At 46.7% G+C, this 23,637-nt stretch overlaps 1 protein-coding gene across 1 annotated transcript in view; it reads left to right on the top strand.

Annotated features, from left to right (window-relative positions):
- Positions 1–23,637, top strand: part of MAPK8IP2 (mitogen-activated protein kinase 8 interacting protein 2) — a 110,611-nt gene that overhangs the window by 50,722 nt on the left and 36,252 nt on the right. The gene's annotated exons all lie outside the window — the stretch shown is intronic.

The raw sequence follows: 23,637 nt of genomic DNA, 5'->3' as shown, positions 1-23,637 counted from the left end.
GCTGCATAACACAAATCAAGGCAAATGCATTAAGATCAAGTGTGTGAAAATGTGGCCAATTAGCTACCAACCTGCACCTGATTTTGAATTTAGAACATTTTCTGAAGAAGTGCTCATGGAAAGCACAGGTAAATTAATCTTCAACAACTGTAACATAAACCAATTTATGATTTCACTGAGTGTTTTGGACATGAAGTGTGAAAATTAAATACACATTGTCAGCATGGTAAGCCAAATAAATTCAATTGGAAAAACTGGTCACCTGCGCTCCAAAAGTCAGGTCTGATTAGTTAAAAATGTCCACCTCCTCAATAACTTCCATGGCAGTTCTCTGCACTGTGTTGTACAGCAGCCCAGTAGATGTGGCCTGAAAAATACTATGTTTGTGTATGTGCCTCTGAGCCAGTCTATCACAGAGGTGGAGAGAAAAAAGAGCAATGCCAATCACAGTATCCGTCCTTTTGGACCGGCCAGAGCGCTTCCCTGTTGCTGCGTACAGATGACAGAGATGGGGAAGAGTCATAGAGAGTGTAGCTCTCTAAATTACAGTTTAGGTCTTCTTTAAGTAGATGCAGTAGAGTGTTGTACCGTGTTCGCCATCAGTAAAAGCAAGGAGTTTTGAACCAGGATGATACCATTTATTAGCTAACTTAAAGAGGCTCAGAGATGAAGGAAAGTGCAGCTTTGATACTTACCCGGGGTTTTCTCCCGCCCCATAAACACGTCTAAGTCCCACACCGTCCTCCTGCGGTCTGTCGTTCAGCCGCGGTGAGCTCTGTTACCAGCCTCAGTGACATCATCAGGGTCTACTGCGCATGTGCGGGAGGTCTAAGCATGTGCAGTACACCAGGGTCTATTGCCCATGCGCAGTAGACCCGGACTGGCATCGACTGAGGCTGGTAACGGAGCTCACCGCAGCTGAACGTCAGACTGCGAGAGGACGGTGTGGGACTTAGACTTGTTTATGGGGCAGGGGGGAGTATCAGAGCAGTACTGTCCCTCGTCTCTGATTCTCTTTAAAGATGAATAAACAGTGAGCTTTCGGCTAATGATAATCCTTTGGTCGGACTTGGTTCCTGACAAAATGTAAAAAACACAGCTTATATATACTGACATACAGATGAGAAACAATCTTTATCAAACATAAATAAATGTAATTAGATGCCTTAACTGTTACTTAAAGAGGAACTCCACTGAAAATAATGTAATAAAAAAAGTGCTCCATTTTTACCATAATTATGTATAAATTATTTAGTCAGTGTTTGCTCATTGTAAAATCTTTCCTCTCCCAGATTCACATTCTGACATGTATTACATGGTGACATTGTTACTGTGGGCATGTTATGTAGCTGTTTCTAGCTGTTCTGACTGTTAGACAGCTCTAAACAGCCATTTCCTGTCTGTGAACATTGTTACATTGTGGCAGTTTGCCAGGAGTACCGCGGTATTCAGAGCCTCTAGTGGGAGTGGTTTCAGCACAAAATCAGTCACACAGCGCCCCCTGATGGTCTGTTTGTGAAAATCATTCTTTTTCTCATGTAAAAGGGGGTATCAGCTACTGATTGGGATAAAGTTCAATTCTTGGTTGGAGTTTCTCTTTAAGGAGGCTTTCCCAGGAATCCTGGCTAAATTGATAAGATCAACAGTTCCCTCAACATGACATGTGTAACGAGCAGCGGGGATACGACCACCGCCGTCTCCGCCGCTCAGCTCAGACCGTCGCGTCCTGGCCTGTCGCCGGCGCATAGCATCAGAGCTATGCGTGCGCGCGGCCTGCGGCGAGACCTTTATGCGTCTCGGAGACGCATCAGCTGACCTGCGGGTCGGCTGACGTCACGGGGAGCGCTCCTCACCCCTGATTGGCCGGGCTGGCGGGGGCGTGCCTGGTAGTCCCCTGCCAGCATAAAGACAGCGAGCTGTCAGTAGCTCGCTGTCTGTTGTTGCGAATACTTCGTGTTAGCGCTCAGATCTTTGATAGCTTAAATATCTAAACCTATTAGACTGTTTATTATCTGTGTATGACTCTGGCTCGTTCTGACTATTCTTCCGCTCAGTGATTCTGTACTTCTGCCCATCTGATCTTGCTGCCGACTCTGCCTGTTAAAACCTTCTTGTCTTAGCCTTCCGATTTTGTACTGTATCTGTCTGTCTGGTGCCGACCCGATTAGTCTGACCACTCTACTCCCACCAGAGGGCCCTGACTCTGGTGAGGGGCTCTGTACTGTTAGGAACCACCAGCTCCTCTAGTGAGGTACTGCTAACCTATCAGTACTACTGTTGCACCAAGCACTATACTTTGCTATAAGCTATCACTTTTGCTTTCTGGTATACTTGCATTATTGGTGATTCTGCAGATCACCATATAATCAGGTATATATCTGTATTACAGGCGATACTGCAGATCACCTCGTAATCAGACTCTGTTATTGCTGACACATATCGTTACAGAACAACAGACCAACATGTCTATAGACGCTTTGTGCAGGTTGAGGCCTTGACCGCAGTGGTGAACACTTTAACCGAGACGGTCAATAACCAACAGGCTCAGATCAACCAACTGTCTGAGGTCGTTCTGACCCTCCAGACTGCGGGTGCACCATGGCAGTCTCCTCAAATTGTCGAACCCAGAATGCCCGAGAAATTTTTTGGGCATAAATCTGATTTTCAGAATTTCAGGAACCGCTGTCTTTCTTATTTTGAAATGAGACCAGTTTCTTCCGGTTCCGAGAGCCAGAGAGTGACTTTTATTAAGACACTGTTATCAGGGGATTCACAGTCAGGGGCTTACAGTCTACCGCCTGGTTATGAAGCTTTGTCTTCAGTACAGGAATTTTTCAAAGCCATGGCAATAATATACGACGATCCTGACATTGCAGTTACCGCTGAAAGGAAGCTTAAGACCCCTAGGCAGGGGCATAACTCTGTGGAAACCTATGCCGCAGAATTCAGAAGGTGGGCTGTGTCGGCTAGATGGGGACCCTTTGCTTTATTAGCGGGTTTGGCTGATCCCGTCTCTGATGTGATGCTGAGTCATCCGGAGCCTAAAACCGTTGACGAGGCCATCTCATTAGCAGTTAACACTGATCGCCGCATTCACTACCAAAAGCAAACTCGCGGTAAATACTCCGGGAGATCCGTTCCCATCGCTTCTCCTTCTTACCCTCAGGATGAGCAGATGCAGATCGGACATTCAAAGCTTTCAGAGGTAAAGAAAAATCAGAGACGGACAGAGAGGCTCTGCTTATACTCTGCAGAAAAGGGTCATGTAGCAAACAATTGCCCTAAGAAGTCGGAAAACTTTGCCGCCTAGGTGTAGCTAGAAGTATTACCCTAGGCGAGCCAGCTTTACCTCTAACCGATAATCGTTTATTGCTCCCTTGTTCTATTACCTGGAAAGACTAAGTTTTGTCTACCCAGGCATTTATAGACTCGGGTTCTGCCGCCAATTTTATTGATTATGATTTTGTTAAGAAATGGGGTATACCACTACTTCCTTTAGACAGGCAAATTTTTGTAACAGCAGTTGACGACTTACCATTACAGGGCAGTCAGGCCCTTCCACAAACACCCAGTTTCTGGTGTCATGTGGGAGTATTACACAGATAGATTGGAGCTCTGGCCAGTTGTTAAGCTGGTCTCCATTTTGCCATCGACATTGCATAGAGAGAGTTGCGATTTGTGCCACCTAGGTTCAAATGGAAGGTTTGCCCTCCCAATATGCGGAATTCGCTGACGTGTTTTGTCCCAAGTCGGCAGACAAACTTCCTCCGCACCGGAGTTTTGATTGTCCCATTGAATTAAGACCAGGTTGTATGCCCCCTAGAGGTCATTTGTATAACCTTTCTGGTCCTGAAAAACTTGCTATGCAGGATTACATAAAGGAAAACCTAGCCAAGGGGTTCATCCGTCCCTCTAAGTCTCTGGCCAGAGCAGGATTCTTTTTCGTCCAGAAAAAGGACGGTGGGCTTCGCCCATGTATCGATTATCGAGAACTGAACAAGATTACCGTAAAAAATCGTTACCCACTCCCCTTGATTGACGATTTGTTCTCCCAGGTTACTGATGCATGTATCTTCTCTAAACTCGATTTAAGAGGGGCATACAACCTGGTACGTATAAGGGAGGGTGACGAATGGAAGACGGCGTTTAACACACCCGACGGGCACTACGAGTATCTTGTTATGCCCTTTAGGTTGTGTAATGCTCCCGCTGTCTTCCAGGAGTTGTTCAATGAGATCTTCAGAGAGGTACTGGGGCGGTTCATTCTGGTGTACTTGGACAATATACTGATTTTCTCACCTAACCTGACAAAACACAGGGAGCATGTAAAGTTTGTCTTAAAGAAGCTTAGTCAAAACCTGTTATATGCTAAACTTGAAAAATGTCTTTTTGAAGTGTCTGAAGTTCCTTTTTTAGGGTATGTCATTTCTACTTCCGGGCTCTCCATGGATCCCAAAAAGGTCTCAGCAGTTCTGGAATGGCCACAGCCCATGGGGCTAAAAGCACTCCAGAGATTTTTGGGCTTTTCCAATTACTATAGAAAGTTTATCAAGGGATTCTCTTCTGTGGTGTCACCTCTCACTGATCTTACCAAGAAAGGGGCGGACGCTTACAATTGGTCACCAGAAGCACATGCTGCTTTTTCGACATTGAAGAAATTGTATTGCTCCGCCCCTGTTTTGCGACATGTGGACGTCACCTGTCCCTTTATAGTGGAGGTGGATGCTTCGGAGATCGGGGTGGGGGCTGTTCTGTCCCAACACTCTGGTTTCCAAGGCAGATTACATCCATGTGCATTTTTTTCACGTAAATTCTCTCCCGCTGAGAGAAATTACGATATTGGAAACCGGGAATTGTTGGCCATCAAACTTGCGTTTGAGGAATGGCGACATTGGCTCGAAGGGGCAGAATATGTTATTACGGTCTACACTGACCATAAATCTGGAATATATTGAGGGGGCCAAGAGGCTCAGTCCCCGACAGGCTCGCTGGTCTTTATTCTTCTCGAGATTCAGATTTATTATTACTTACAAACCAGGGAACAAAAACATTAAAGCGGATGCACTATCTAGATGTTTTGAGTCTGAGACAGTACAGCCACCAACCCCCGAAAATATCCTACCTGAGAAAGTCGTGGTGGCTGCCACGGAGACTTGGGAAGATTGGTTACGTACATTAGGCCCCTATGGGAAGATTGGTTACGTACATTAGGCCCCTATCAACAAGATGTCCCCCGAGGGGAAACCTGATGGGGTTCTATTTGTACCTCTACACTTCCGGTTGCAGATTTTGCAGTTGTTTCATGCACATAAGATTTCAGGGCATCCGGGGATTGCGAGAACCCAGGATCTACTTTCTAGATGTGTTTGGTGGCCATCTCTGGCTCTAGATTGTAGAGAGTTCGTGAGGGATTGCTCTGTCTGTGCCAGAAGCAAACCATCCAGGCAGGCTCCTGCGGGTACTCTCCAGTCCTTACCAGTACCCGAGGAACCTTGGACCCACTTGTCCATGGACTTTGTGGGCGAATTCCCCAGCTCTGAAGGGAAGACGGTCATCTGGGTGGTAGTCGACAGGTTCAGCAAGATGGCTCATTTTATCCCTCTGAACGGACTCCCCTCTGCTTAGGAACTGGCAGATCTCTTTATTCAACACATTTTCCGTTTACACGGTATTCCGGAGAATGTGGTGTCTGATAGGGGAGTCCAGTTCGTATCCAAATTCTGGAGAGCCTTCTGCCAGCATTTGTGGATGAACCTGTCGTTTTCATCCGGCTACCACCCACAGACCAATGGACAAACGGAAAGAGTTAATCAGGCTCTAGAACAGTTCCTTAGGTGCTATGTAGCGGATGCCCAATTGGAATGGGCAAGGTTTCTGCCATTTGCGGAATTCGCACACAATAACTTGAAAAGCACCTCTTCTGGCTTTTCTCCTTTCCAGGTGGTCTCAGGGAGGTCTCCCAAATTTTCTCCATTGCCTGTGGTGTCCTCTCCTTTCCCTGCTTTGGAGGATTGGCAGGGATCTTTTAAGAACATTTGGTGTATGGTCAAAAATAATTTGGGGAAAGCTTTCCAGTCTCAGAAAAGACAGGCAGATGGGAGGCGCATGCGCGGCGCGACTGAGATGGCCGCTTGAGAGAGGAGCTCCTGCCCGCACTACCGCAACCCGAGCCGCCATACGCTAAACCTCCGCATCTGACACGCGGCTCCTACCGGGTCTTCCTCCTCAGCCCTCCCCGCAGCAGATGCCGCCTAAAGCGCAGCTCAAAACCGCCACACAAAGAGGTACGATGGATCGGTTTGTCTCCCACGCTGGCTCCCAAGATGGCGCTGACAGCCTAGGCCACGCCGAGTCTCCTCCTTCTTCACAGGCCAGTATGCCCAGCGACACTACCCCGATCACAGCCTCAGTGCTGGAGACCACCTTAGAAAGGCATTACCGCTCCATGCATGAGTCCCTGCAGCAGCTCATGATATCAGCGCTGCAGGACCTAAAGACAGAGCTGACAGGGCTGGGCAATCGCACAAACACCTTAGAAGGGAAAGTGGACACTATATTACTGAAACAAGCTGAGCTAGAGGAGGAACAACAGATTATGCTTTCAGATCTTAGCTCACTCCGCTCAGCCCAAGAAGACACTGAAAACAGAGAGAGACGACAAAACCTAAGAATCAAAGGGGTCTCAATGTCAGTCAAACCTGATCAAATCGTCTCACACCTTACTGCATTCTTCAAATCTGTAGCCCCAGATGTCCCTGACGAGCTATGGAGGCTAGACAGGGCTCACAGATCCTTGGGTGAGCGCTCACCCTCTGCACAGAGACCAAAAGATATTATCACCAGACTCCACTACTATGAAGCCAAAGAGGCTGTTTTACAAGCCCTCCGAAAATCCCCATCAGTCACCTTCAAAGGAGACGAGCTGCATGTTTATAATGACTTATCCTTAATATCATTGGCAAAGAGAAGAGCTCTCAAACCCGTTACACAGCTACTCAGAGATTCCCACATTCCATATAAGTGGGGATTCCCCTTCCGCCTTATCGTGATCAGGAACGGAATGACTTTTTCCCTCTCAGACATCGATAATGCTCCTCTGTTTCTCAGACAAATGGGCCTTAAGATGCCCCCACCTCTACCTAACTCAAACCTCCGCTCACCTACCACATCCTCCCCGCCGAGGAAAGTGCAACATATATCAGAGGGACCCAAAGCTCCAGTTAGAAGTCTCACATTCCCACAGGGACTGGAGGATATGGAAGCTCTCTCCACCTGAAAACTTCCAGAATCCCTAACTGCGGCATGAGCCTTAATATACCTGATAATACTACCTACTTACCTGTAACACTTATCATTGTTGTTTACCTAGCTGTTCTTAGTTAAACCAAACCTAAAATGATCTTACTTTACTACAATAACACATTTCCTTCTAGAGGACCTGAAATGATTGCAGATTGTATCGTATTTTCAGACCGGTTGCATGTCTTTTCTTTTGTTTGAGGATCCCGGGTAACCCTTCCACACCATGCTGGTCTTGGGCTCCTGAGCTTCCATCCGGGTGCTCCAGCATTCGCCTCCGGAGACTCATCCCTAGGTTGTCCTGGCCCCCCGAGTGTCTGGACTTCCCCGGGATGACCTCACTTCGACAACTGTTTTTAGTTGTCACTATATGTGGCCTCATTTTTCACAGAGGCTTTTGTCTTCCAGAACCCACTGTATGGTTATTATCATATCGGTTTAAGTTTTACCTTGTTATGTCTTTGACTTTGTATCCTCCCCACGCCTTCCCTCCTCCCCTCCCTAGGGCGCAGTGTTCGGTACCTCTCCAACCACGTAGCTATCTTACCTCCATAGACTATGGTTAAACTTCTGACATTAAACGTAAAGGGTCTGAATCTACCCCAGAAGAGAGTCTCACTCCTCCGAGATCTCAAGAGAATGGACATAGACATAGCTATGCTTCAAGAGACTCGTCTATGTGCACATGACTCAGTGCGACTAGGAGATAGACTCTACTCAGGGACATATTTAGCCTCGGGACCAAATACCCGGGCGGGGGTTGCAATCCTACTTAAAAACACTCTCCCCCTGCAGATAAACAAAACCATACAGGACCCCAAAGGACGCTACTTAATCCTAACAGGTATGTTAGCCGGTAAACCTATCACTTTAGCCAATATCTATGCCCCCAACTCCCAACAGGTATCTTTTCTCTCCTCCTTCCTAACAAAACTTCACAAAATCTCCTCAGGCACTCTCCTCCTAGGAGGCGACTTTAACTTAGCATTCTCATCTACCATGGATCGTAGCTCTCCTGCGTCGCCATCCTCAGCTTCCACACATGATCGTAATTCTCGTAAGTTCAGAATTTTAATGAGAAAGTATAGGCTCCTAGATATCTGGAGAATCAACAACCCTACCTCAACAGAATACACTTTTTATTCGCCTCCACACGCTTCCCACTCAAGGCTGGACTATTTTTTCTCTAACGCTGCACTAATCCCTTTAATTAAGGATTCAGATATTCACCCGGTAGCCTGGTCTGACCACCACAGCGTCACTTTGGAAATAGACTGGCTTCATAGACCACACAAACCCCTATATTGGAGATTGAATGAGACGCTACTTCAGGATAAAAACCTCGTCTCTGAACTTACTAAAGAATTACAGTCATTTTTCCAGACAAATACTGATTCGGTCTCATCCTACGGCATCCTTTGGGAATCACACAAGGCCTTCATTAGAGGCCTTTTCATAGCAGAGGGGTCCAGAAGGAAAAAACTGTCTTCCCAAAAATTACTATCCCTCCACACAGCCTTATCTAAAGCCCAAAACTTATACAAACTAGACCCAACTCAACATCACTTCACTCAGCTCCAACAACTGAAACAAAATATACGTTCCCTACAATCCGCCCAGATCGAAAAAAGCCTTCGCTGGACTAAACAGCTCTTCTATGAAAGAGGAAACAAGCCTCACACAATCTTAGCTAGAAAACTGAACCCCAAAATTTCCCAACAATTCATATATGCCATGAAAGATCCAGATGGACATAAACACTACAACCCCCAAAAGATTGCTCAAATTTTCACAAATTACTATGAACAGCTTTACAATCTACCCGATCATGATAAAGACCCCTCCTTCCTATCAGTAGTGGACACATTTTTGGCACCCTTAAATTTGCCCCAACTCACAGATCCCCAACGTGCCATACTCAACTCCCCTATAACCACAACAGAACTAACTGAGGTCCTAAAATCACTCCCTTCGTCAAAATCTCCAGGGCCAGATGGACTGCCCTACACCTATTATAAGAAGTTTCAACATATCTTACTCCCCCATCTAGCGACCCTTGCCTCTAAGATAATGGATGGGCATATCCCCCCTCATACCATGCTAGCTTCCCTTCTCACAGTAATCCCTAAAGAAGGAAAAGATCCCCAACTACCTCAAAGCTATAGGCCTATCTCCCTCTTAAACTCAGATCTGAAAATAATAACCAAAACCCTTGCCAATCGCCTAAATCCCATTCTTACATCCCTAATTAATAATGACCAAGTAGGCTTTATATTGGGACGCCAAGCAGGAGATAACACCAGGAAGGCGATAGACCTCATATCACTTATGAACAGAGAGGGTAAACCTTCTCTTCTCCTAAGTCTAGACGCCGAAAAGGCCTTCGATCGACTATCCTGGTCCTTTCTCTTCAAAGTCCTTCAACACCAAGGCTTCTCTGGTCCCTTTGTGACCCTTCTTAAATTTCTCTACTCTTCCCCTACTTCCACAGTTAAGCTTCCCTCGGCCCCTCCTCTTCCCTTTAGCATCAACAATGGCACTAGACAGGGCTGCCCACTGTCCCCCCTGCTCTTCGCCATTAGTATTGAGCCTCTGGCTAGCGCAATAAGACTCAACAAAGATATTTTGGGTATAAAACACAGAGGCCACGAACACAAAGTGTCACTTTTTGCTGATGACATTTTGCTCACCCTCAATAGCCCCTTAACCTCTCTCCCTGCCCTTCACTCAACAATAACCTCTTATGAAACCATTTCAGGATTTAAGCTAAATAAGGATAAGACTGAAGCTCTCCTGATCAAAATTCCCCCAAACATGCTACTTGCCCTAAAATCTCACTTTACCTATAATTGGAGAACTCATACCTTAAAATACCTAGGGATTAATCTAACCACCTCATACTCCTCCATTTATAAACACAACTTCCCTTCTCTTATTCAGAAAATTCTCCAGGATCTCCACAAATGGACAGCTTATAAAATTTCGTGGATCGGGAGAATATACTCACTAAAGATGAACATACTACCTCGTTTGTTGTACCTATTTGAGACTCTTCCGGTCCAAGTCCCTTCAGCTCAGTTGTCCAGGCTACAATCCGCATTTTTAAAATTTATCTGGAATCACAAACGCCCAAGAGTCTCTAAGACCGTCCTTCTCTCCTCTAGAGAACAAGGAGGATTGGGTTTACCACACCTAAAACACTATTATCAAGCAGCACATTTAAGACAGCTGACGGAATGGTCGGACCTAAGAGTTTTCTCTAAATGGGCTATAATAGAGGCCATGGAGGTTTCTCCCCTTTCTCTGGCCTCTTTTGTATGGACCACAAAACCCCCTAAACTACCACATAAGAACTTACTTCCCACTATACCTTTTACTCTCAACATCTGGAAATCCACAGCACATAAAGCAGGCCTAGTGTCAAACCCATCCCCACTATACCCCATATTAGGGAACCCCTATTTCCCCCCAGCACTAACCCTACTTTCATAGCCAAATGGTATCGCCTAGGTTACTTTAACCTAAAAAACTGGACAGACTTTGCCACTGGCAAACTTATCACATTATCTTCACTAAGAGAAAAAATTCCCCTCTCCCCTTCAGGAATCATGGAAGCGAACCAAATATTCCATTTCCTCAATTGCCACACCAAGGGGACAACTTCACTATCCTCCATCACCGCCTTCGAAAGAATCTGCCTTCATAAGGGATACCAAAAAGGCTTAATTTCCCAGATATATTCTCTTCTACAATCAAACTCAGGCACTCTAGAGGCCTCCCACCTCTATATGAAGAAATGGGAAAAAGCTCTCTCAATCAATATAAGCAGGTCCGATTGGGAAGATATCTGGGAAAACGCCAAACACTCATCCATTTGCACACAAATCAAAGAAAATATTTATAAACTCTTATTTAGATGGTACTTGACCCCTGAAGTCCTTGCAAATATCTATCCCAATACACCTGATACCTGTTGGAGAGGATGCCCCCACAAAGGTACTATCGAACATATTTTCTGGTCCTGTCCAGAAATCACCCCCCTCTGGGAAGAGGTCCGCCACCTGATACTATCTGTCACAGATATATCTATTCCATTAGACCCAGTCACCTTACTCCTAGGCAAACCTATCCCCGGAATCACCAAGTTCCCTATGCGCCTAATCACCCATATCCTAACTGCGACAAGGCTCTCAATAGCATCAGCCTGGAAGAATATAGCCCCCCCTACCATTTCTGACATTAAAATTAAAATTAACTGGATGAAGGCAATGGAACAAATGACAGCCACATGGAGGGATACTGAAACCCAATACCACAAAATTTGGGGACCGTGGTCCCTATATTCACCAGACTACATGCCTCCTTGAACTGACAGGGCACTATACAATCAACCAAATAGACTCCTAACTATAGGATCTACTGCTCTAGCACCCTGGAAAACATAAGCTCCCCCTCCCATTCTAAAATCACTTCTCATATCCATCCTCCCCTTACCATCAGAACCCTAGACCCTTTACGTCTTTACGGTCTCTCCATTTAGATTTCTACCCACCAGGATGAGGTTATCGAACACTGTGCCCTAACAGATCCCCCCCTCCCCCCTCCCTGCCCTACCCCTCTCCTTCCCCTCTTCTTCCCCTCTCCCCCGCCACACTCACACCCCACTCTCCCATGTGATAGCTCCTTTTGCTTTAATTCCACTCTAGAGTATATTCTAAAGATTCGTTTCTTCGACTCTAATTCCGCATTTCCTACGCTTTCAACACAGATATGGGACATTTTCTATATGATGCACCTGCATATCCGTCTCAAAGGACAATAGCAAAGACTTTTCCTGCCTAGCTAGATACATGTTAGTGTCTGGAAATTCCAGACAGAAGAAGCTGTTACCTGATGCATCTTTAAATGTCTTCGCAGTACCCCATACTGTTATTATCTGTATAGCATGTTCTATTCATTTATATACCTTTCAATAAAAACAGAGTTACAAAAAAAAATAAATTAACTCATTACCTCCCCAAAAAAAAAAAGAAAGAAAGAAAGAAAAGACAGGCAGATAAGAAACGGTCAGTGGAATTAGACTTTCTACCAGGGGACATGGTTTGGGTTTCGACCCGTCATCTGGCGCTGAAACAACCCTCGGCAAAATTAGGCCCCAGATCTATCGGCCCATGCCCCGTTTCGAAAAAGTTCAATGATGTGACATATGTGATTGCACTGCCATCTAGTATGAGAGGTGTGAAGTCTTTTCATGTGTCTTTGTTGAAACCTGCTGTAAATGTGGATTCCTCTCCCCCCCCTGTAGTGATTGATGGGGAGCCTAAGTACGAGATTAAGGAGATTCTCGATTCTTGTTGGGTTCAGAATTCAGTGCAGTATCTGGTCCACTGGAAGGGGTATGGGCCAGAAGAGAGGTCGTGGGTACCGAGCCATCGGCTTCATGCGGAGGAACTAAGACACAGGTTTCACGAATTACATCCGGAGAAACCATGTAAGACGTGTTCGGAGTCCACGCCTCAAGGGGGGGTTACTGAAACGAGCGGCGGGGATACGACCACCACCGTCCCCGCCGCTCAGCTCAAACCGGCACATAGCGTCAGAGCTATGTGGTCACGTGGCCAGCGGCCAGCGGCGAGACCTTTATGCGTCTCGGAGACGCATCAGCTGACCTGCGGGTCGGCTGACGTCACCGGGAGCGCTCCTCGCCCCTGATTGGCCGGGCTGGCAGGGGCGTGCCTGGGAGTCCCCTGTCTGTTGTTGCGAATACTTCGTGTTAGCGCTCAGATCTTTGATAGCTTAAATATCTAAACCTGTTGGACTGTTTATTATCTGTGTATGACTCTGGCTCGTTCTGACTATTCTTCCGCTCAGTGATTCTGTACTTCTGCCCATCTGATCTTGCTGCCGACTCTGCCTGTTAAAACCTCCTTGCCTTAGCCTTCCGATTTTGTACTGTATCTGTCTGTCTGGTGCCGACCCGATTAGTCTGACCACTCTACTCCCACCAGAGGGCCCTGACTCTGGTGAGGGGCTCTGTACTGTTAGGACCCATCAGCTCCTCTGGTGAGGTACTGCTAACCTATCAGTACTACTGTTGCATCAAGCGCTATACTTTGCTATTAGCTATCACTTTAGCTTTCTGGTATACTTGCATTATTGGTGATTCTGCAGATCACCATATAATCAGGTATATATCTGTATTACAGGCGATACTTCAGATCACCTCGTAATCAGACTCTGTTATTGCTGACACATATCGTTACAACATGAAGCAGACTTTGGTGATGGGGAGACATCGTAAATTCCGAGTTCAAATTGTGACTGGGCTGACTACATCATTAGTTCTAAGCTAAAGAGAATTGTGGCATTTAAAACCATCTTCCCAGCACATGAAAGAAAATAAAAGGAAAAGTGACAGTAAACACCATCTTACCAGCATATGAAACAAAAAATGAAAAGATAGAAAAAATAAAATGTGGCATTTAAAACCCATCATAAGAGCACAAGAAGTTAGAGTCCTTGTTTAAACCATCTTATACAGTTTTGGACAAATGTATAAATTTTGTTTCTGGTGTTAGTCTCACTTTTTTTCTTTGAAGCCACCCATTAATACAGCAACCAGAACATCGCTTAACCTCTTGAGGACCATGGGCTTTACCCCCCCCCCCCCCCCCCCCCCCCAAAGACCAGGCTATTTTTGTCAAAAAGGCCACTGCAGCTTTAAGGCAAAGCTGCAGGGCCGCACAACACAGTACACCAGTTATTTCTCCCCCCCACCCAGCCCCCCCCCCTTCCCGTGTTTTGTTTTTGTGTGTAAATATTTATGTAGTATATTTTCTTATAAATCTGCATATTTTTTGTATTTTTTCCCCCCTACCTCCCTCCCACCCCACAGCCAGCCAATAACGGCGATTGGCTGTCATAGGCTTCTGCTTATGAAAGCCGATCGCTCTCTAGTGTTCCCCAGTACAGCGCTGCTGCAGATCGCACCATTGTACAATGTAATTGAACAGTGATTCCACCGTCTAACAGTCTCCTGAGCAGCAATCGCCGCTCGGAGACTGAAGGTGGAGCTCTGCTCTGCCCACTAACAGGAGATGCGTGCGCAGCGTGCACTGCGAGCCCCAAGGACTTTACACCGATCGGCGTTAGGCGGTCCTGGGGCTGCCGTCACGGCCACGCCCATTGGCGTGACGCGGTCGGCCAGCAGTTCAACTGTGTCCAGGTATAGAAAAGTGTGTGGCTATTGTGAGATCAGTATATTTTGTAATATCCGTTTTTTCTGCTGTTAATAGTGAACCTGTGGTGTTTCATGCGATCACGTAGAGGTTGTCCTGTTTCTCCCACATAAATTCCTTTGGGACATTTTGCACACATGATACTAGATTAGATGAGTCACAGGAAAAGGTGCCTTTTACTTGTATTCCTGTTGTGTACCTTGTATTAGTATCCTGTCAGTGGAATGGATGTGTTTACAAGTCCCACACCTTTTCCCTTGAAAGGGGAATGTTCCATTCTGTTCTGGCCTATTTAAGGCACACCTGACAATCATCTGTTTGAGATTGGGTGGCTGTCAGAACACTAGGAGGGAGGGTACCGGGAATAACTTTCTCAGTCTCTGATCCTTATGTAGAACAGTATGAAGTTCTTTTGCAATCTTTCTTAAGATTTCCAGGTGTGGGTTGTAGAGGACCAGCAGTGGCACACGGCTCTCCTACTGGTTCTGCTTGTACTCCAGAATGTCCTAGGGATGCTGTTAGCTTTCTTGATCTGGGTCTCAGCCATTAGGATTGTATCCCTGTTTAATGACATTCTTCTTCAGGTAACCCAGGTGTTTGTCTCTGTCATCCCCGTCAGACCAAATCCAATTGCATCTTATTGCCTGGCTGTAAATTATGGAATTCTTTATATGTTTGGGTTGGAAACTGTCATACCTGATGTATGGGGGACGGTCTGTGGGTTGTGGTACATAGACGTTTGAGGAGACACCTACACTGACAGTAGGGGATCTTTTTGAATGATACATAATCTTTATAAATAGAAGGTATCTACTTGGAAGGATTTATTCTGTTGTAACTAGACCATCATCTTCCATCATTTTTAATATTAGCTGAAATGAGCTCTCCTCATTCTTTAATGATCTCACGTCACTGAGCCACTCTGCAGCATTGTTGCCTGTAAAGTGACATATACACCTTAGATTTTCATTGAGTGTTTGGGGTAAAAATTGGACGTATATACAGGTGTTCTTCTTTTCGGGAAGATACATTGCAACCCCCAGAACACCCCCTTCATGAGGTTATATACAGGAACTGTTAGCCAGTAGGGATGACCGATGAGAAGCACATAATTGTGAATTGATGCAGGATTATGCACATTTTTATGCATAATTTAATTGGTCAATTTTCCAGCTGCATAAATTCACTTACAAAATTTAGAAAAATCTATCATCAATTCAGAATTATTTGAAACTTACTGACCACCATTATTAGCCAGTCATGTATTATAGTAGGCCTAGCTGGATAATAAATATAGTTGCAAGAAAATTGTTATATTTGAGATAGAAACACATTTGATTACAGCAATGTAGACTGTTGATGCTTTAGTTTCCCCAGTCCTTTAGACTTGTTGGTAATGAATTCTAACTCATAAATATTTCCGCTGTAGATCCCGTACATGCTCTACTGTCTCATGCATAAGAATGTTTGACCTTCAGTTTCTCTGGCTTACATAGATATTTTAAGTCCAAACAATTACACAGATGTCTTCCCAAGCCGAGTGTCTCAGCTTTGCATGGAGCAATTTCAGTGACATTGATACATTAGGCCAGGCGTGATATCACCTAATGACATAAGTCCTTCTTGTGTGTTTAGAGAAATGTATGGGCAGCACATCACATCCAGCACCACAGATGTGGCTTCTCTATAACGCACATGGTATCTGAGATGTGATAGATAGAAAGTAATATGCCAAACACAGCCCATTTACTGTATACCCAAGTTTGAGTGTTCCCACTGTCTGTTCTATTAATACAACCACTAAAACAGCTGCCAGAATGTCATACTCTAGGAGGATAAAGATGTATTAGAGCCCATCTGCAAGCGCAGTAGTTCTAAATATGCTATCCATTAATTTAGTAATGGGTTCAAATGTTGCCTTTTATGCAAAACAAGGCTTTTGCAGCTGTAACGGTTTTAAAAATGCAATGACGTAACACTAGATGGAGGTATTAACAGCAGGCTCTATGGGTAGCAGGGCCGGAACTATCATAGAGGCAAAGGGGGCAATTGCCCCAGAGCCTGTAGGGGCCCCCAAAGTGTCTCTCCCCAACTTAACTGTTGCTCCCCAGGGCCCCTACACAGTCTGCGGCAGAGCCAGGGGGTGTCATCCCCTCGCTCAGGTGCCCTATGGGGAAATCTGGCTGCAACATAGGGTCTCTACTGCCGCTTTTTGGTTGAGGGTATCTATTTGGGGGCCCCCAGGTTGATTTTGCCCAGGGGCCCTATTGTTACTAGAACCGGCCCTGATGGATAGGCCTGCTTCTGCCTGGCTCTACCCCATCCTGCAGTTCAAACTGCAGGAGAGGGCACAGACTTCAATTTCTGAAAAGTCTGCCATCTACAGCTCTGGAGGTCCGTGCCCAAGGAAATTGTTGACATCAGGCAGTCAAGCAGCTTATACATGTGTAAAAAAAGCCCAATTCTGCCACTGAGTGCCTGAGCAGGACAAGGAAAGCATGTGCCCAAAGCTGTGCTTACATGAAATGCATCCCACAGATCTTGTGACTTCTGTATACAGCTCATATATTTTCCACATTATATTGTTCATGTCTAGGCTGCCAAGGTCATCTATACCTCTTGTAACCTTATCAGATGTGTGAAGCTGCCAGTAATTACTCAAGTCCTAGTTAATACCAGCTCAGCTAGTGCACTTTTAAATTAATTAGCTGCAAGTTCTTTTCTTCAGAAAATCAGAATCAATTTTTTTTTTTGCATTAGTAGCTTATCCTAATCAGCTTATCACAAGCAGCGATTAAAGGGCTTGAAATTCTGTAATAGAAAATTTGAAGTCATAATTCTAATCTGACTGCAAAAATCAACTGGTACATTTTCAGAAGACATTTCAGTATATTTCTGGCAAAGTGCTGCTGTTCCACTGCTGCTTAATGTGACAATATACAGACAGCATGACACCAATGCAATCATCGTTTGCTCCAGACTGCAAAACAGAGAACCATTTGGTGACACTGTGCTCTTATGTCCTGGGTAAAAGAGATACATTTAAAGAACAATGTGACCTTTTGCCAGAGCAGCTAGTAGTAATACTAACAATGAGCTAGCGTCTTGCAATAAATCCGTTTCTTCATTCTTACATCAACAGTTACATTGTACATGCTTTATAAAACTTTTTACACAACAATGTGTTTTCCCAACTGACACTCTTGCTATGGGAAGGAAGGAGTCTGCTTCCTGTCTGAAGGGCTCTTCAGGTTCCTGATAACCAGATTGATCCCAGCAGCCCATGCCAGTACCCAGTTAGAGAATGTGAGATGACATAACCACACAACACAGTGGCAATTTATGTGGGACCTGTTCATTGAGGTACTGGAACCGTAATCTGCTATGTGATGGTATTTTTGATGACACTTTTGCCTTTTCTCTCCTGTTGTTCAGCTACATTTAACAAATCCCTGTATCTCTATGCCCACGCCCACCATTAGCCTACCTTCTTAAAGAGGAACTCCAGTGAAAATAACGTAATAAAAAAAGTGCTTCATTTTTACAATCATTATTTATAAATGATTTAGTCAGTGTTTGCCCATTGTCAAATCTTTCCTCTCCCTGATTTACATTCTGACATTTATCATATGGTGACATTTATACTGCTGGCAGGTGATGTCAGTGGAAGGAGATGCTGCTTGCTTTTTTGGCAGTTGAAAACAGCTGTAAACAGCTATTTTCCACAATGCAATGAGGTTCACAGCCTGGAAACTGCCAGGACCATGGTCCTCACAGTTTCCTGTGGGAGGGGTTTCACCACAGTATCAGCCATACAGAGCCCCCTGATGATCCGTTTGTGAAAAGGAATATATTTCTCATGTAAAAGGGGGTATCAGCTACTGAGTGGGATGAAGTTCAATTTTGGTTACGGTTTCTCTTTAACTTTATCCCTTTCCAAATCTTAACTTTTCCCTTTTTTAACTTATTTCCGAAACTCCTCTTCCTCCTTCCCATTTATTTTAACTGTTATCTAATGCCTACAACCTCCACAATTTTAAAGAGAACCCGAGGTGGGATTTAATTATGCTAGTGGGGCACAGAGGCTGGTTGTGCACACTAACACCAGCCTCTGTTGCCCCATGGTGTGCCTCCAGGACCCCCCTGCGCGCCGCTATACCCCCCGCAGTGCTAGCGACACACAGCGTGTCGCCAGCACAATGTTTACCTATGCCTGTCTGTTAGCACCGCTCCCCCGCCTCCTCCGTATCGGCGCTACCCGCCCGCGTCACTTCCCTCCCGCTGATTGTGTCCCTTCCCTCCCGCTGTGTGTCGCTAGCACTGCGGGGGGTATAGCGGCGCGCAGGGGGGTCCTGGAGGCACACTATGGGGCAACAGAGGCTGGTGTTAGTGTGCACAACCAGCCTCTGTGCCCCACTAACATAATTAAATCCCACCTCGGGTTCTCTTTAAACACTCCCTGATGAAATCTACCGTATTTTTCGGACTATAAGACGCACTTTTTCTCCCCCAAAAGTGGGGGGGAAAAGTAGGTGCGTCTTATAGTCCGAATACTACAATTTTTACACTGGTCTACCCTCGGCCGCCCTCCAGTAATCGCTGTCCCAGTCCTCTGCCCCCTCAGTCTAGTTAATCCCTGTCCCTCCCGCTGTCCCCGCTATGTAAATAAAGTCCAATGCTGAAACTGATGGATGGATCAACGAATCAGGTGGGGGGCGCTGCCCCAGACCGCCAATCATAGCCGCCCACTGCCCCGTTCAGTTCCTAATAGGAGCCGCCGGTCCGCGGGCGGGATCAGAGCTCCGTCATTGGGGCCAATCATTGCAGTCCCTGCTATAGAGTGAGTGCAATGGCGTCTGGTGCAGCGTCTCCAGTCTGATTCACTTCCCGTTCAATCCACTGCTAAAGATCCGGGAAACACTTGCAATGGATGGCGAAGCGTGCCGATCAGCTGCTCCTTCACCCACCCACATGCCGCAAATACAAATGGCTGCTTCACAAGACACCAGGCTCAGCATACCTTCAGCATAGCAGCCAGAGACAACGCAGCCATCCAGCTACCACATTTGTTCGTGCAGACCGGCCAGAGGACAGCACCAGCACGCCGCTAGCCCTCTCACCTCACCACCGACAACTTTGTCCAGAGGACCCTCCTCCTGCCATGCGGGCGGCAGTGGGCGCCGATCAGCTTCCTTCTTGCCCTCCGCAGATGCAAGGCTGCGCTTCCGGGACTGCAGGCACAGCACACCTTTCGTTCGTGCAGACCGGCCAGAGGACAGCACCAGCACGCCGCTAGCCCTCTCACCTCACCGCCGACAACTTAGTCCAGAGGACCCTCCTCCTGCCATGTGGGCGGCAGTGGGCACCGATCAGCTTCCTCCTTGCCCTCCGCAGATGCAAGGCTGCTCTTCCGGGACTGCAGGCACAGCACACCTCCTCTGACTGCACCCCTCAAAAACGGCCGGGGACACGCACCCCAGGTCAGCTACTGCTTGAATCTTATGCTGTAGCCCATTGATCCTTATGGGCCACCTTACATTGAAGGCAGAACTGCATGGCTTTATAGGGGGACATGGGACATCCGCAGACAGGGGGATACTGGACACAGTCAGACATTGGACACAGTGGGATACTCTACACTGGACACAGTGGGATACTCTACACTGGACACAAGGGGACACTGGGCAAAAGGCACAGGAGAACACTGGACACTGTGGGATACTGGACACAGACATGGGCACAGGGGGACACTTGGCACAGGGGGGCACAGGAAACAGGAGCACAGAGGACACGGGGACAGAAGATGATACATAGGGCACAAGAGGTACAAGGAGGACACAAAAGAGACATAATAATTGGGGGGGAGAAGGTCTATAAGATGTCACTGCACCATGGATGCACCAGGTTTAGTATATTTTTTTCCCTTGGTTTCTGTCCTCTAAAACTAGGTGCGTCTTATAGTCCAGAGCGTCTTATAGTCCGAAAAATACGGTACTTCCTGAACATAACTAACCTCCTAATCCTAATCAGTAAAACTAACCTCCCCCTGCTCCTCCTAGCCTTCCTGAACTTATAGTAACCTATACTGGCTTTTTTCTTCCCTACCCCAGGACTGAATCCATGTACTGGGAAGCTGAAACCATGACAACTGATGCTTCCGCTATGTAGTAGTCTACCATGGTGCCCAAATTAACTCATGATGCCTGAAACAGAATTTCAGTGAAATTTCAGCTTTCAATAACTTATCACTGTTACCCAAATTAATCTGTGTGTGTGTGCCTGAGCTTGATCTTTGGCTATGTTACAGCGAAACACCGGTGCCCATGTTAACCCCTCACAGCCAATTAACACAGTGAGTGCCAAAATAGACTCTGAACAACCATGCAGGTCAGATGACAAAAATCTGACAAGATACACTGAATGTTTGTCTCTGGTGTGTGATTCAGACACTACTGACCAGAAAGATAAGCAGGACTGGCAGGCAACTGATAGTGATTAAAGGTGAATAAATATGTCAGACTCCATATGTCTCTCACCTCGAGTTCCTTTTAAGGCAAAATGTAATGGATAATATTATTTGTTAAAATGTTCTATTCCACAGATTATAGTCATAATAAAGTACTCTGTTCTATACAAATCAACCCCAGTCAGGGGAGAGCCTGGGGTGCCTGGCACCTGGGTGCAAGATTTTCTCTGGCGCCTATGGGAGTGGTTAAATTAATAGCGCCCAACTACATAACCACACCCATGTCCTGCCTAATCACACCCACACCTTCCACCTCTTTACGCATGCATGTGATACCCCATTCCTACCCCTCTTCCATGGGCTTGTTCCTGGCTGGCTTTGGCTGCCTGCGAGTCTGCTAGTCTCTGGACTGACTCAGGCTGAGAGGCTCTGCGAGTGCGACGCAGTCACACACTGCGTATTTATGGCTGCCTGCGGCCACCCTACTTTCGCTCGCTGTCGCCGGCCAAGCCCAAGCGTGAGGTGGGCTGCCTGTATCTTCCCGTTGCGCCGCGCAGCCTGCCAGTGTTGCCAACCTTTCACGTTATTTTTTACTGACAAATACCTAAAAATTTACTGACAAAAGATTATTTTTACTGACAAAATTTCCCCACTAAATGCACATAAGAGACAGCGTTTCACCAGTAAATGCACGTAAATGACAGACAGCCTTTCATCAGTAAATGCACATAATGAGAGACAGCTTTTCCCCAGTAAATGCACATAATAAGAGACAGCTTTTCACCAGTAAATGCACATAATAAGAGACAGCTTTTTACCAGTAAATGCACATAATAAGAGACAGCTTTTCACCAGTAAATGCACATAAGAGACGGCTTTTCACCAGTAGATGCACATAATAAGAGACCGCTTTTCACCAGTAAATGCACATAATAAGAAACCGCTTTTCACCAGTAAATGCACATAATAAGAGACCGCTTTTCACCAGTAAATGCACATAATGACAAACAGCCAGTGTCCCCAGTATATGTAGCCCGCCTGGACCCCCTTTAGGCAGTGAGTGACAGAGAGCCCTTTAGGCAGTGAGTGACAGGGAGCCCTTTAGGCAGTGAGTGACAGGGAGCCCTTTAGGCAGTGAGTGACAGGGAGCCCTTTGGCAGTGAGTGACAGGGAGCCCTTTAGGCAGTGAGTGACAGGGAGCCCTTTAGGCAGTGAGTGACAGGGAGCCCTTTAGGCAGTGAGTGACAGGGAGCTCCTTTGGCAGTGAGTGACAGGGAGCCCCTTTGGCAGTGAGTGACAGGGAGCCCCTTTGGCAGTGAGTGACAGGGAGCCCCTTTGGCAGTGAGTGACAGGGAGCACCTTTGGCAGTGACAGGGAGCCGCTTTAGGCAGTGAGTGACAGGGAGTCCCTTTAGGCAGTGAGTGACAGGGAGTCCCTTTAGGCAGTGAGTGACAGGGAGTCCCTTTAGGCAGTGAGTGACAGGGAGCCCCTTTAGACAGTGAGTGACAGGGAGCCCCTTTAGGCAGTCAGTGAGTGAGTGCCAGGGAGCCCCTTTAGGCAGTGAGTGAGTGACGGGGAGCCCCTTTAGGTAGTGAGTGAGTGCCAGGGAGCCCCTTTAGGTAGTGAGTGAGTGCCAGGGAGCCCCTTTAGATAGTGAGTGAGTGCCAGGGAGCCCTTTTAGGTAGTGAGTGGGAGCCCCTTTAGGTAGTGATTGAGTGGGAGCCCCTTTAGACAGTGAGTGCCAGTGAGCCCCTTTAGGTAGTGAGTGAGTGGGAGCCCCTTTAGGTAGTGAGTGAGAGGAAGCCCCTTTAGGTAGTGAGTGAGTGCCAGGGAGCCCCTTTAGGTAGTGAGTGAGTGCCAGGGAGCCCCTTTAGGTAGTGAGTGAGTGGGAACCCCTTTAGGTAGTGAGTGAGTGCCAGGAAGTCCCTTTAGGTAGTGAGTGAGTGCCAGGGAGCCCCTTTAGGTAGTGAGTGAGTAAGTGAGTGACAGGGAGCCCCAGCCGCCGCCGCCGCTCCCCCCTCACCTCGCAGCCAGCAGACCTCAGGATCAGTGGTAGTGAGTGAGCGACAGGGAGCTGCCGCCGCTCCCCACTCACATCGCAGCCAGCAGACCTCAGGATCAGCGGCGACCCGACCAATACGAGTGGGCGCCGGACGCACCCGCTCTGTATGCGGCAGTGATGTCACTTCCGCATATCAGTGCGGGCGCTTGGTCCTAGCGCCCGCACGATTAGTTGCCGCCTGATCGAGGTCTGAGTGACGCGGCGGCCACAGGGAGGGAGGGAGCCGCGGCCAGAGGGGGTGAGCGGCGGCCGGGCGGCACCAGTCAGAGACAGGCGCTTGGGTGCAATGCACCGCAGCACCCACCCAGGCGCGGCCCTGACCCCAGTGGTAGCATTGCACTAGTGAGAAGGCCAGTCAAGCTATTATGCAACCTGACAATTATACACCATTTCAAACTGGATTATGGTACATTGCAAAATGTGTTTAATTAGCATTAACACAAAAATTAGCATATTTTGCTAAAGTTCATTATTTTCTGTAATGTACTGATAAACACTAGACTTTCATATATTTTAGATTCATTACACACAACTAAAGTAGTTCAAGCCTTTTATTGTTTTAATGTTGATGA

Source organism: Hyperolius riggenbachi, chromosome 3 (assembly GCF_040937935.1).
Source record: "Hyperolius riggenbachi isolate aHypRig1 chromosome 3, aHypRig1.pri, whole genome shotgun sequence".
Lineage (NCBI taxonomy): Eukaryota > Metazoa > Chordata > Amphibia > Anura > Hyperoliidae > Hyperolius > Hyperolius riggenbachi.
Note: the sequence above shows the minus strand (reverse complement) of the source record. Positions and strands in the feature narration are given on the sequence as shown.